This window comes from Gossypium raimondii, chromosome 8 (genome assembly GCF_025698545.1).
Source record: "Gossypium raimondii isolate GPD5lz chromosome 8, ASM2569854v1, whole genome shotgun sequence".
Lineage (NCBI taxonomy): Eukaryota > Viridiplantae > Streptophyta > Magnoliopsida > Malvales > Malvaceae > Gossypium > Gossypium raimondii.
Window position 1 is genome coordinate 3,326,872 of NC_068572.1, and position 13,185 is coordinate 3,340,056.

General features: G+C 35.3%; 1 long non-coding RNA gene across 1 annotated transcript; it reads left to right on the forward strand.

Annotated features, from left to right (window-relative positions):
• The first annotated feature begins 9,898 nt into the window (after positions 1-9,898).
• LOC105790321 (uncharacterized) lies at positions 9,899-12,583 on the forward strand. Its single transcript, XR_008198926.1, has 4 exons — positions 9,899-10,529; positions 10,642-10,709; positions 11,255-11,379; positions 12,297-12,583. It is a non-coding gene; the product is annotated as an uncharacterized LOC105790321 (long non-coding RNA).
• Positions 12,584-13,185: the final 602 nt, after the last annotated feature.

Consider the following 13,185-nt stretch of genomic DNA (forward strand, 5'->3'; position numbering starts at 1 on the left):
TTACTTAACCTACATAACTTACATAATACAAAGCTTACATAACTAAAATAGCTTACACAACTTACATAACTTACGAAGTTATATAATACATAATAACTTACAACTTACATAACATACATTACTTTGATAACTTACATAAGTTACATAATACACAACTACATAGTTTACTTAATACAAAACTTACATAACTTATACACGTACATAACCTACATAATTTACTTAATACATAAATATATATTATATGATATACTTACATAACTCATTTATACTTACCACTGAACAACTTACCCTTGTAATTTCTGGTGACAATCAGACTTCAAGAAATAAGAAATGGACCGTTCTTGGATGAATTTGTCAAGGGTAGCGGCAGTTATCGAAATGGAGTCTGAGACTTTTCTAAATTTTGCATTTCAATATGCAAGCCAGAGAACATGATTCTTTGCCGTGTAAGAAATGTGTCAACATAAACTGGCATTATCGTGAAGTTGTATATGAGCATCTAATTGTTGATGGGTTTGTTCGGGGTTATAAACAATGGTTTTTTCATGGAGAATGCCCTCCTAGTACTTCCTCTTCAAGAATGGATGTGTCTTATGACAGTACTACTTACCACCAATCTAATAGAGGGGATGACATGGAAGGTATGTTGCGGGATGCATTTAATATGCACAATCATGGTGTCCAGTCGTTCCCAACGGACTTTGTGGCTTCTGATGATTGTAATATTGGGAGAAATACTTTTACCGAACCGGGAAGTAGTGTACGTCATGAAGAGCCGAACGAAGAAGCGGCGAAGTTTTACGCGTTACTTAATGACATGAACGACGACCTGTATGAGGATCAAAATTTTCAAAATGTCTTTCGTGTTCGTCTTTTCAATTAAAATGTTTGGGAGGGTGGACCGGAAACTCTTTGACAATGCTGTTAGAGTTCTTGAGAGAAATGTTTCCTTTTGCAAAAATCCCTCAGTCATGCAAAGATATGAAGAAATTGATAAAAGATTTAGGCCTTGGGTACAACAAAATCCATAGTTGCCCAAATGACTGCATGTTGTATTGAGGCGATCGGAGAAATCAACAGTGCTGTCATGTATGCGGCCACTCCCGTTGGATAAGTAAAAACTTAGAAGGTGAGAACGACGATGAAAATGATGCACAGTCAAGAAAGAAGCCAGTCAAGGTTTTACGGTATTTTTCGCTAATACCGAGGCTTCAAAGGCTTTTCATGTCGTCGAAGATCATGAGTCTATGACGTGGCACCATGATGGACGAACCGATGATGGATTATTAAGGCATCCGGCAGATTCTTTAGCTTGGAAATCATTTGACAATAAATTTTCAGGCTTTGCAAGCGATCCTAGGAGTGTGAGGCTTGGGCTAGCATATGACGGATTAATCCTTTCAAGATCATGAGCACTGCGTACAGTACTTGGCCAGTAGTGTTTGTTCCTTACAATCTGCCTCCGTGGATTTGCATGAAGCAATCTTCCCTTATCTTATCTATGATTATCCACGGAGAGAAAGGGCAGGAATGATATCGACATTTATTTGCACCACTTATTGAAGAGTTAAAACAATTATGGGTGGTGTCGAGACATACGATGTCTCGAGAAAGGAGAACTTTAATTTACGTGCGACTTTGATGTGGACCATTAATGACTTCCCGCTTATGCCAATTTATTCGGTTGGAGTACCAAGGGTTGTTATCGTGCCCTTGTTGTCTTTGCATAAACATGTTCATAATGGTTATACAATGAGAAGAAGTTCTCTTACATGGGGCATCGTCGGTGGTTATCGAAAAATCATAGATTTAGATCTCGAGTTCGACATTTGATGATGCTTGAAGAGTTCGAGAAGCTCCTTCACGACAAGTGGATCTCGAAATCTTGTTAATGTTGGAAGATATGAATTTTAGTTATGGGAAGATGAATCAACCGGCAAACACGCAAAGAAATAAAAGATCAAATGATGAAGCTGATGATAACTCCGATGAAGAGGATGATCCTAATGAGGCGGACTTGTGGAAAAAAAGAAGTATTTTTTTTGAGTTGCCTTATTGGGAGCACCACCTTTTACGACACAATCTTGATGTTATGCACATTGAGAAAAATGTTTGCGAGAACATTGTCTGTACAATTTTGAATGTAGACGGAAAATCAAAAGACAATCTTCAGAGTCGACTTGATTTAGTTCATATGGGAATTCGACCTGATCTTCATCCGAATCCACTTCCGAATGGTAAATATCGGTTGCCGCCTTCTATTTTCTCAATGTCGAAAACAGAGAAAGAAGTGTTCTGCATGGTGTTGAAGGATATAAAGGTTCCAGATGCGTATGCATCTAATATATCTCGATGTGTTAGTGTTAAAGATCGAAGACTATATTCGCTAAAATCACATGACTATCACATCTTAATGCAAGATTTACTGCCAGTTGCTCTACGATGTTGTATTTCGAAGAAGGTGACGTCTTGTATAATTGAACTATCCAATATAATGAAAGTCATTTGTAGCAAAGTTTTGGATGTTCAAGAACTTCAAAAGGTACAGGATCGAGCCGCTTTAACTTTATGCAACATGGAGAAAATCTTCCCACCTTTCTTCTTCACTATTATGGTTCACTTGATAATCCATCTCCCGCATGAAGCAATTCTTGGCGGACCTGTTTTCTATCGATGGATGTATCCCATAGAAAGGTGTTAATTACAATTTTTAAAATTTTCCTCCATTCACCTACATGCCTTTAGTTACAACTTTTGATAATGTTGTATCGTGTTTAGGTTCCTATCCAAATTAAAGTCTTATTGCCGCAACAAGCGTTATCCGGAAGGATCGATTCTTTGAAGGCTACTTAGCGAAGGAATGTATGACCTTCTTCAAGATATTTGGAAGATGTTGAAACAAGGTTGAGCAGACCAAATAGAAATCTTGGACTCACGGATCATAACTTTGCGAGACTTATTTGTTCCAAAGTTTTGGAGAACCAATTGGTAAAGTTGAAATTGCAGAATTAGATGATTTATCGTGGGTTCAAGCACATCGATATGTTCTGTTTCACCACGAATCAATCGAACCTTTACGCAAGTAAGTTCTGGAAATTTGATAAATATTCATCATTTAAAAATTGTTTATAGTCTAACAAAGTGAACATATTTTTAACATAGTGAGTACAAACAAATATTGAGATCTCGTTCGCGCTCCCGAAGAACACAACATCGAGATATCAATAAGTTGTTTACAGAATCTTTTCATGAATGGTTAAGCCAAACGGTATGTAATTGGAGCTTTCACCGACAAATAATAACATTTACTCAAAACATTTTTAATTACTCAGTTTACTTTCCATTCAATAAGTTTGAAGTGAGAAGAACGTCACCGAAGAAGTTAAATGGCTTTCCCAAGGTCCAAATCGGGTGGTTAAAAGATATAGTGCGTTCCTCATAAACGGATTCAGATTTCATACAAAATATCGCGAGAGATTGAGGAGAACGCAAAATTGTGGAATAGTGGTTAATCCCTCAATTACAAGTTATGCTAGTGCTAGGGACAATAATCTTGTGGAGGGAAATGTGGAATATTTTGGACTTATTACTGACATAATTGAGTTGGATTACTACGGCAAATGGAAAGTTGTCTTATTTCCAGGTGATTGGGCCGATGTTAATACTGCACGTGGAATCAAGCAAGATCAATTTGGTTTCACAATGGTAAACTTTGCTCGATTGATTCACACAGGACAACAATTGATTGATGAGCCGTATGTATTTTCTTCTCAAGTCAAACAAGTTTTTTACTCAAAAGACCCAACTGATGAGGGTTGGTACGTTGTACTCCGTAACATCTCTAGAGACTTGTTTGACATGGGCAGTGGAAGTAGAGATGACATTGACGACAGAACACAAACTTTGCCATTTCCAGAACAGAACTTAAACGAACACATCCCTAGTACTAGTACACAATTTCAATGGGTCCGCCAGGATACGGATGAAGAGATTTACGAATTATAATGTAGTAAGCTTTTACGATTATCTAATTACATCTACGAATGATGACATTTCAACTATTTTATATGTGATATTATTGTTGTAATTGTATACTAAGTTTTCAACTAATTTATTTGTATTGCAGATAAAATGCCTAGAAGAAAAGTACGATCGCACCGCATTGTTCAAGGTACTCCAAACTCGGCGGAAACAAACAAAGACCTTGAACAACAGATCGCTATTGGATCTTCGAATGTTCAGGTTACACGAGGAACCTATAGAAGTTCAAAGTAATTTAACATTTAATTTACATGTGTGTTGACTTCTTGTTTGTTTTTTTTAAAATTTCGTATATTACAATACTTTTATTTTTCAGATGAATCTGGTCGGACGCGGAGAGGTCGCGGACGTCTGATCTTGGCGATTTATCGACCTAGATCCGATCGGCGTGTCCAAGTATCCGAGAATAGCCGGTCCACTGTTGGATCAGAAGCTCGCCTTTTAGCAGGATACATGGGCATTCTAGCACGGAATGCAAATATGTTACCCATTAACTTCGAGTCATGGCATAAAGTGCCCGAGAGTAACAAGAACCAAGCTCTGGATAACATTAAGGTAACAAAATGTGTATGTCATTTATAATACTTGGGTTTAAGTTTCGTTTACATTTACTTTCTTAAGTTGTGTTTTTTGTAGGCGAGATTTGCTCTAGAGGTCTCCGATGCTTATGTAAAGAAGGCATTGGGAAAAAGATGGAGAGACCATAAGAGCACTTTAAAGAAAGACTATTTTAAGACAAAAACAACACTCGAGGAGAGATTACAAAATGTCCCGCCGGGAATGCTGAGGTACCAGTGGGAAGAGGTCGTTAGATTTTGGACTTCGAAGAAAGGAGAGGTATGTGTAACTTATAAAATTTTGTAATTACTTTCGTGTATAGTATTTCCTAATTAACGTACTAATAATTTCATAATGTAGGATCGTGAAGAAGTTGGAAAAAAAAGTAGGCAGCAACAAAAATTCACTCACACAGCTGGGTCGAAAAGTTTTGCGTGTGTAGCTCATGCAGAGGTATTTTCAATTTTTTAATATTGGCAGATATTTATTACTTACTTACATTAATATTTTTACTATTGTATTGTAGGAACTGTCGTCCGGTCAAAAAGTTGGACGCTTTCAACTTTTTGACATTACACATAGGAAGAAAGATGGAAACCCTATGACTCCTGAAGCTGCAGAAATTATGGTACGTTTGCTTAATTAATACAATTTAAATTGTTTTAATAATTTATAGTGTTTATTTTCTAATGATTTATTTCATTTATTGTAATGCAAAAATTGTTAAGTTATGTTGCGTTGGGTTTTTTTAATATATATTGCGTTCCTAACTATAGGATTTATTTTTTAGGAAAAATTAAAGGATAAAAAGGCGGAGTACGAAGCGATTGCTTCCAGTGATAGTTCTGTTCATATTGACAACATTGATAACCGGATTATCACTGAAGTTTTGGGTCTTGAAAGGTATAGTCGGGTTCGATTTCAAGGATCTTTTGTTAACCCATCCCAATATTTTGGATCTAGCTCGCAACAATATATGCCTTCGGGGAGTCGAGCCGAAGCTGAAGTTCAGAGGTTAAGAGACCAGATGGCTCAGATGCAAGCGACAACAATTGAGCAAATTACACAACTTAAAGCGGAGGCAACATCGAGAGAAGCTGAGGTTCAAAAGATATGAAGAACTCCGGCTACAAGCGAAAGCAGATCTGCAATGAGAGAATCGAGGTTCAACGAAAGTATGAAGAACTCAAGCAGACTTAAAGCGATCTGGCGAAGAAGAGAAGCAGAGGCGGCTAGAGAAGTCAAAGTTGCGTGAGGAAGCAGAGGCTAAAGCGAGGGAAGCAGAGGCTGCTGCGAGGGAAGCAGAGCAGCGTCAAAAGTTCGATGAACTCCAGCAGCAGCTTCAGAGCATGATGAAGATGTTTCAACGGTCGCAACAGCTGCCGTCTTAGACTATCGTGTAAATATACTTCGATTTTGACTTTTAATTACCATTTTAACTTTTAACATTTTTCTAAGAATAATACGAAATTTATTACTTTTAACATTTTTTAATATATTTATTGATATTTATTATTTGTTTAATATATAGATTTATTACTTTTGGCTGGTTTAGATATGATTTCTTCTGATTTGTTTTTATAGGAGGGCTGAAAATATAAAAAATTTTATTTTACAAATCTGCCAAATTTAGTGGCGTTTTAAAAAAAACCGCCACTAAAGGTGTTGGCCTTTAGTGGCGTTTTTGGTCAAAGCGCCGCTAAAGATAAGGGTCTTTAGCGGCGTTTGTGGAAAAAGCGCCGCTAAAGATCATGGTCTTTAGCGGCGTTTTTGGGGAAAGCGCCGCTAAAGATTAGGTTCTTTAGTGGCGTTTTGTGGTCGAAACGCCGCTATAGATCAGGGTCTATTGCGGCGTTTTAGGGGAAAGCGCCGCTAAAGATTAGGTTCTTTAGTGGCGTTTGTAGTCAAAGCGCCGCTATAGATCAGGGTCTATTCCGGCGTTTGAGAAAAAAAGCCGCTAAAGACCCTGATCTATAGCGGCGCTTCTAGCACAAACGCCGCTAAAGATCAGGGTCTTTAGCGACGCTTTCACTAAAGCGCCGCTAAAGGTCTTAGTCTTCAACGGCGTTTGTGCTTGAAGCGCCGCTATAGACCAACACCTTTAGCGGCGTTTATTTCTAAAAACGCCGCTAAAGTTAGCGGCGCATTCATTAGCGGCGTCTGTTGCGGCGCTTTTCAAAGCGCCGCTAAAAGTATCTGCGGCGCTAAAAAGCGCCGCTAAAGGCCTAAAAAAGCGCCGCTAAAAGCCTGTTATGGTGTAGTGGTTATTATGAATCTATTGAATATAAAAATTAAATATATTTCTTTATAGATTCTTTTACAGTAAAGTCGTCACGACTTTAACAAAATTAGAATTAGGTTGAGAAAATTATTTAACTAGGAAATTAATTTAATTAATTAATATTTATTTTGGAAATATAAAACAAATATTAGGTTGGATTAAATTATAAAGTATTGCGTCAAAAGCTTGAGAAACATATATAATTAGACCCAATACGTGAGAGGCCTAATACTACCCTTAATGAATATGAAGGGGCGACAATCCTAGTAATATTTACTAGGGTGTGTCGCCTACCCTGAGTGAGAGAGTGCCTTCTATTGAATAAATATTAATTGTGTTATACTTGTTCAATTAGGATTCTCCTATATCTCCCTATAAATAAATGACATTGGTAAAACTATTAACATATAAGTTTCACATATTCTTATTTTGTCAGAAAGTAGTGGAAATTTATTGTTTTAGAATAAATTCTATTTTTTGGGAATAATAATTTCTATCGGTTTCAATCGAGATAATTATTTTCCTACTGAAAGTAATAAATCGTTTTTGGTTTTGTGTCCGGTTCTTGTTGTTTGAGCCCACAACCAACATAAATCAAGGTACGAAGATAGTGGAGAAATTCGTTCGGTTGTAAGTTGAAAACATTTTGAATCTGTATTGCACAAAACACAAGTAATTTTCAATAGAATATTTATTACTATAAATATCACAAATCGGCTCATTTTAGAAAACTTTTAAACTTTCGTTGTAATAGTAAACTATTTTCATAATCGAATTTTTTCAACAGTGTGTTCATCCTGTTTCTACATGTTCTATTCAAAAACATTGGTGCCTCTTATTCCGCGACTTTCTTTTGTCTTTTGGGTTTAAAAGGTAGAAGAGTAAACTTTGCTTTTCTTTTCTTTTCTTTTTCTTGCAATTGTAGCCTTGGCAATAAGGTTAAATAAAGGTTCTATTTCCTCTCCATTCTCTTCTAATTCAAATCAATGTGAAGGATAATAATATATTTCTTCGCTGTGGCAAATTCATTCGCTTATGAAGGATAATAATATAACAAAGAGTAAATATATGATGTTGAAATAATTTTAAAAAACCATAACTATAATAATTAATAAAAAGTGATTGCATCACTAACTATAATTTATAAAACATAATATAATTACAAGTAATATACTAATTGTTGATAGAAGTAGGAGTTTGCGATGGTTTGTGAGGGTTCACTTGAAAGGTGAGGAATTGTAGGAGCAATTATAATAGTTAGAATGTGGGTTGTTGGAGAGGATCAGAACGATGAAGAAGTAGGAGAGGCGAGATGGGGAGTTAAGAATATTAGATGAGATTTAACCTTTAAGGAATTACTTCTAATCATTTCCAATAGGTCACGTGTCGTCCATGTATTGGTTTTGGGTTTCTAAGGTTTAGCCAACCTATCGGTGCTTGGATGTCATGGGTAGAAGTTGTCATGTTAGGACAATAGATATATGTGATATGTAAATGGTAGATACTTTGTCCATGTTAGGGGTGTGGCCCTAATGATATGAGGTCACGAGATCTTAGGCTAATAAGTGCCTTTAGCTTGCAAGGTGATCCTTTTTAGTCAAAGGCGTTGACTCGTGAGGTGTAGGTATAATACTAATAAATAAATATTTTGAGTAAATATAATAATTATAGTTTTAAAGTATAGTATTTACTATTTCAATATTAAGAAAAAGATATATATATTTTTAATTAGACTTAAATTTTATTGAAAGAAAACAAAACTTTTCAAAATAATAAAAACAAACGGTTGGTTCAAATTTTCATATTTTGCCCATGACCTAAGATAATCTAAGAAATGGGTGGTATTTGGATTATACCCTATTTTTTGACATTTTGATACAATTAACCTAAGATTAATCTTGATACTGTTTGAGAATGTAAGATTACGAGGTGTAATGTTACATAATGTGAACCAAACACTCTTAAAAGGTGCATGTCACCCATTTAATCACTGTTATATCTGCTCTTTTTGACACAATATATAGAATTAACCATAGCCTTTCCCTAACCCATAAATTGAAGTGTATAGGACATGAGTTTGAGTGCGTTGAAGTGTATTATCCTCCTATTTAAGGGTTGGGGAGGGTCTATGGATAGTTCTATGTATTGTATAAAAAAGAACAGATTAGATAAAAACCAAAATAATTATAAAATTATTTCAACAAATGATTATGATCGAAGTGATAAGAGATTTTTATTTGAATTTGTTTGTTTTGTGTTTGATCGCTAAATAATGTTTTTAATTATTTTATTTGAAAATATTATATAAAAATACAAAATAATAAAAAATACCCTGATAATACTATTAATTACCTTTAAAGTAAAAATAATATTTCATAACTAAGTTAGTGTTGTATACCAACTCAAGTAGAGATTTTATATAGTATAGAGTAGACTTATTCATGGGTCGGGCCATTTGTCCGAAAAATGGGATGGTTTGGGCAAAAATATCGACTTGAAAAATAAGCTTGAACAAAAAATAAGGCTTGCTTTCTAAATGAGTTGGGCCTCGAGTAAGCTTTATTTTGCCCAAGCCTAGCCCAAATTTGCAAAAAAAAAAATTGCCACATTTTTTTTACTATTTTGCCACTGTTTTTTCATTGTTTTGTTATCATTTCGCTATTATATTCCTATTATTTTATTATTATTGTTTGGATATTGTATAACTCATGTTTGATTATTAATTTTACTATTATTTTAGAAATATTTACTTGTTAAGTTGTACTTATCTTTATTTTATTTAAATATACATATTTTAATTTTTTTTCTATTTGTTGGAAAACATTTATTTTAATGTTTTTCTTATCAAAATACTGGGTTGTATTTAAAAGGAAAAAGACCAAAACAGTAAAGCCTAATAACAAAGCACAAGCCAGTCCTAAAAAACAAAGACTAAAGGCCTACCAAAATTCAAAGAAAAAGAAACAATAAACTAAACGACAATAAAACAGCAACCCAACCATATGAGCTGTCTTCTTCTAGATTATTCTGTAGAAAATATCTGCAACCCAAACGACCAGCTCTTAGAGAAGACAAACAGACAGAGAAATCGATTCAATATCTTCTCATACTCCATATAACCACTTGATGATTCTGTTTCGGTGTGGGCTTCATCTCCATCCCCGGTCGACTTCCAATTCAGTTAGATCTTGACCAACATTTTCATGCATTTTTACCCATTTTTAGCCTTTCAGATGCTAAATTGTGTGCTGATTTGTTTGCTGCTCGCCTTGCATGTTGAAACTTGCATTCATAAAAAGTCACATTTTGTTCTTTAATATCATGAATATATGATCCAATTGCCGATTTGTCTTTATTTGGATTTTTAACTTTCTTGATTACTATTAAGGAGCCACCCTCAATTTCAACATATTTCATCCCCAAATCTCTACCCATAGTAACCGCCTGCAAACATGCAATGGCTTCAACTGCGAATTTGGAAGGAATGTTATCGTGGACCATTGTTTTTGAGGCCAAAACATCTCCTTTAAAATTCATGACTATGATTCCCGAGCATAATCTATTTTTACTGTTATCAAAAGCAGCATCGAAGTTTATTTTAAAGAAGCCTTGTTTCGAATGTCTCCACAAATCAGAGTCCGGACTTAAGGTAAGATGTTTTCTATCAGTATCTTTTAGGTCCTGTATATACTGTAATATGAACTTCGATGTCTCTACTCCAAATCTATTATGTCCTTCATGAATCCATTGATTTCTAACAGACCAGATAGCCCAAATGGCGTAGACAAAGATTCGACATCCATCTGCCTTACTGTTTAAAAGGACCCAGGTAAACTACTCCATAAACTCCATTTGGGATATATCATGAGACCAGGCATAGTCTAATTTTTCCCACGTTTCCTTTGTAACAACACAATCACAGAAAATGTGTTCCCTAGTTTCTAGCCCTTGCCTGCATATTGGACAAACATCTTCATTAGTTAATCTTTTTATTCTTAGATTCACTAGTGTAGGAAGATAGTTGAGAGTGGCTCTCCAAGCTGTAATATTTAATTTGGAAGGGAAGTCACTGTTCCACAGCTTCTTGTAGCATTTATTATTTTCAATCAGGTTATAACTATTAATATTGTGAGCATTACCTTGTAATAGTAACTTTTATTTGCTACGCACAGTATACTCGCCCAATGATTCACCCTTCCATACCAAAAAATCATCATGGGGAAAATGAGCTAGTGGAATTTGTAGAATCTTTTGAACATCATCTTCAGAAAATGTATTCAAAATCAACTCAGTTCTCCATGATCTAGTAGTACTGTCAATAAGATCCGCAACCCTTATAATATTCTGCCTACTAACCATTTGTCTAATCAACAGGCCTTCAACATTCGGAACCCAACCATCGTCCTCGATTCTAATGTCACGACCAGTGCCCACCCTCCAGTACAGTCCAGATAGAAGGAGTCATTTCGCAGCCCATATACTTGGAAAAGTATATGAATGTAAGTTCTTTAACTTTGAATTTAAGAAATCAGAATTTGGATGATATTTGGCTTTCAACGTTCGTGCTAAAAGGGTCTTGGGATTGTCAATTAATCTCCAACCTTACTCTGCGAGAAAGGCCAAAATAAATTTTCCTAAATTACGATAACTAAGACCACTACACTCCTTTAATTCGCATAATTTACTCTATGAACACCAATGGATCCCACGTCTCCCATAACCCTTTTGCCACTAGAAATTTGCTATAATTTGTTCCATCTTTTCGCATATTGATTTCGGCAATAGAAAGCATGCCATTGTGTATGTTGAGATTGCTTGTAAAACGGCTTTTATGAAAACCTCTTTTATTTTTTGCGACAATAAACTTGTACTCCAGCTATCAATCTTCATCTTTATGCGATCCTTTAAGTGTTGGAACGCCAGACGTTTCTTCTTACCCACCATATTTGACAGACCTAAATATTTCTCGAAATTGTTGGACCTTTTGACCCCCAACCTATTTGATATGGTAATACGGACTGTATCAATGGTATTTGAACTGAAAAACACAGTCGACTTCCCAAAATTGACACATTGGCCTAAGCAAACTTCGTATTCTTTTAGAACCTTTTCGAACATCGCTGTACCTTTATCAGTCGCTTCCCCAAATAAAATACAGTCATTAACAAAAAGAAGGTGGAAAATCTAAGGCCCTCTTCTGCTTGCCTTAACCCCTCTCAAACTCCCTTACTCATTTGCGAGCCTTAATAGAGTTGAAAACCCTTCACTACAAATGAGAAATAAGAAAGGGCTTAAAGGATTACCTTGACGCAAACCTCTTTGATTAAATGCTAAAGTTACATATTTAATGTAATTAAATTGGTTAATTTATGAGAATGTACCACTAATTTTGTCATATTTATTGAATTTTGTGCAGGAATGCAATTTGGGGTTAAATAGAAGAAAATGGAAACAATTGGGCCAAATTAAAGAAAGAAGCAAAGAAGGAGGGCCAAAGTAGAATTTTTCCAATATTAATTAGCTGAAAATTTTGTTGACTTAGTGGGGGAGATTATTTTGGGATATTTTTTTGTCATGGAATATTTTTTTTTCTTAATTTTCTATGACTAGTTGGCTCTTAATTTAGTAAATCCTCTAGTATAAATAGAGCATGTATTGTTCATTTATTCATCAATCAAAAAATATTAAGTTCTTGTCTTTCAATACATTCTCTCTTTTCTCACGTAGCATTGTTGTTTCTTTAGTTTCCTTTCCTTCAATTTTTAATTTCAGTAGCTAATCACCAAATCAAGCCATTTGTAATTCCTTTTTCAATTTTTTTTCCAAATAGTCAACCATCCCACTTTAATATATTCCAACCCTCATACTCAATCACATCACCCATCTTTTCACCATTCCTACCTTATTTAATTTATCAAATACCAACATGCCCCAAACCTTAGCCAACTAAACCCATTTTCAACTTTAGGCCGAAGTTAGCCTCGTCAAAACCCGTGAGTTACGAACCCGAGCCATTTAACTCCTAAAATTCCAGTACTTATTACTTCTCCAGATTAAGAGTATGATTTTGTCAACTCATAAAGTCAGATCAACACTAAGTCAAAAAAGACGTCGTTTGATTTAGTGTGGTTAGACGTCTGATTAGAATTCAAAGGAACGTTTCTAATCGGTTTTCGTGAACACATTGGCGTGCCAAGTGGAGATTCTTTGTTTGGTTCCGTCAAGGAAGTAGTGGCGGATTTAAATGTCCCAGCGGTTGAGGGCATTGGTTCGAGCTAGGCTCTTCTAGAACGCAAAGTCGCGGA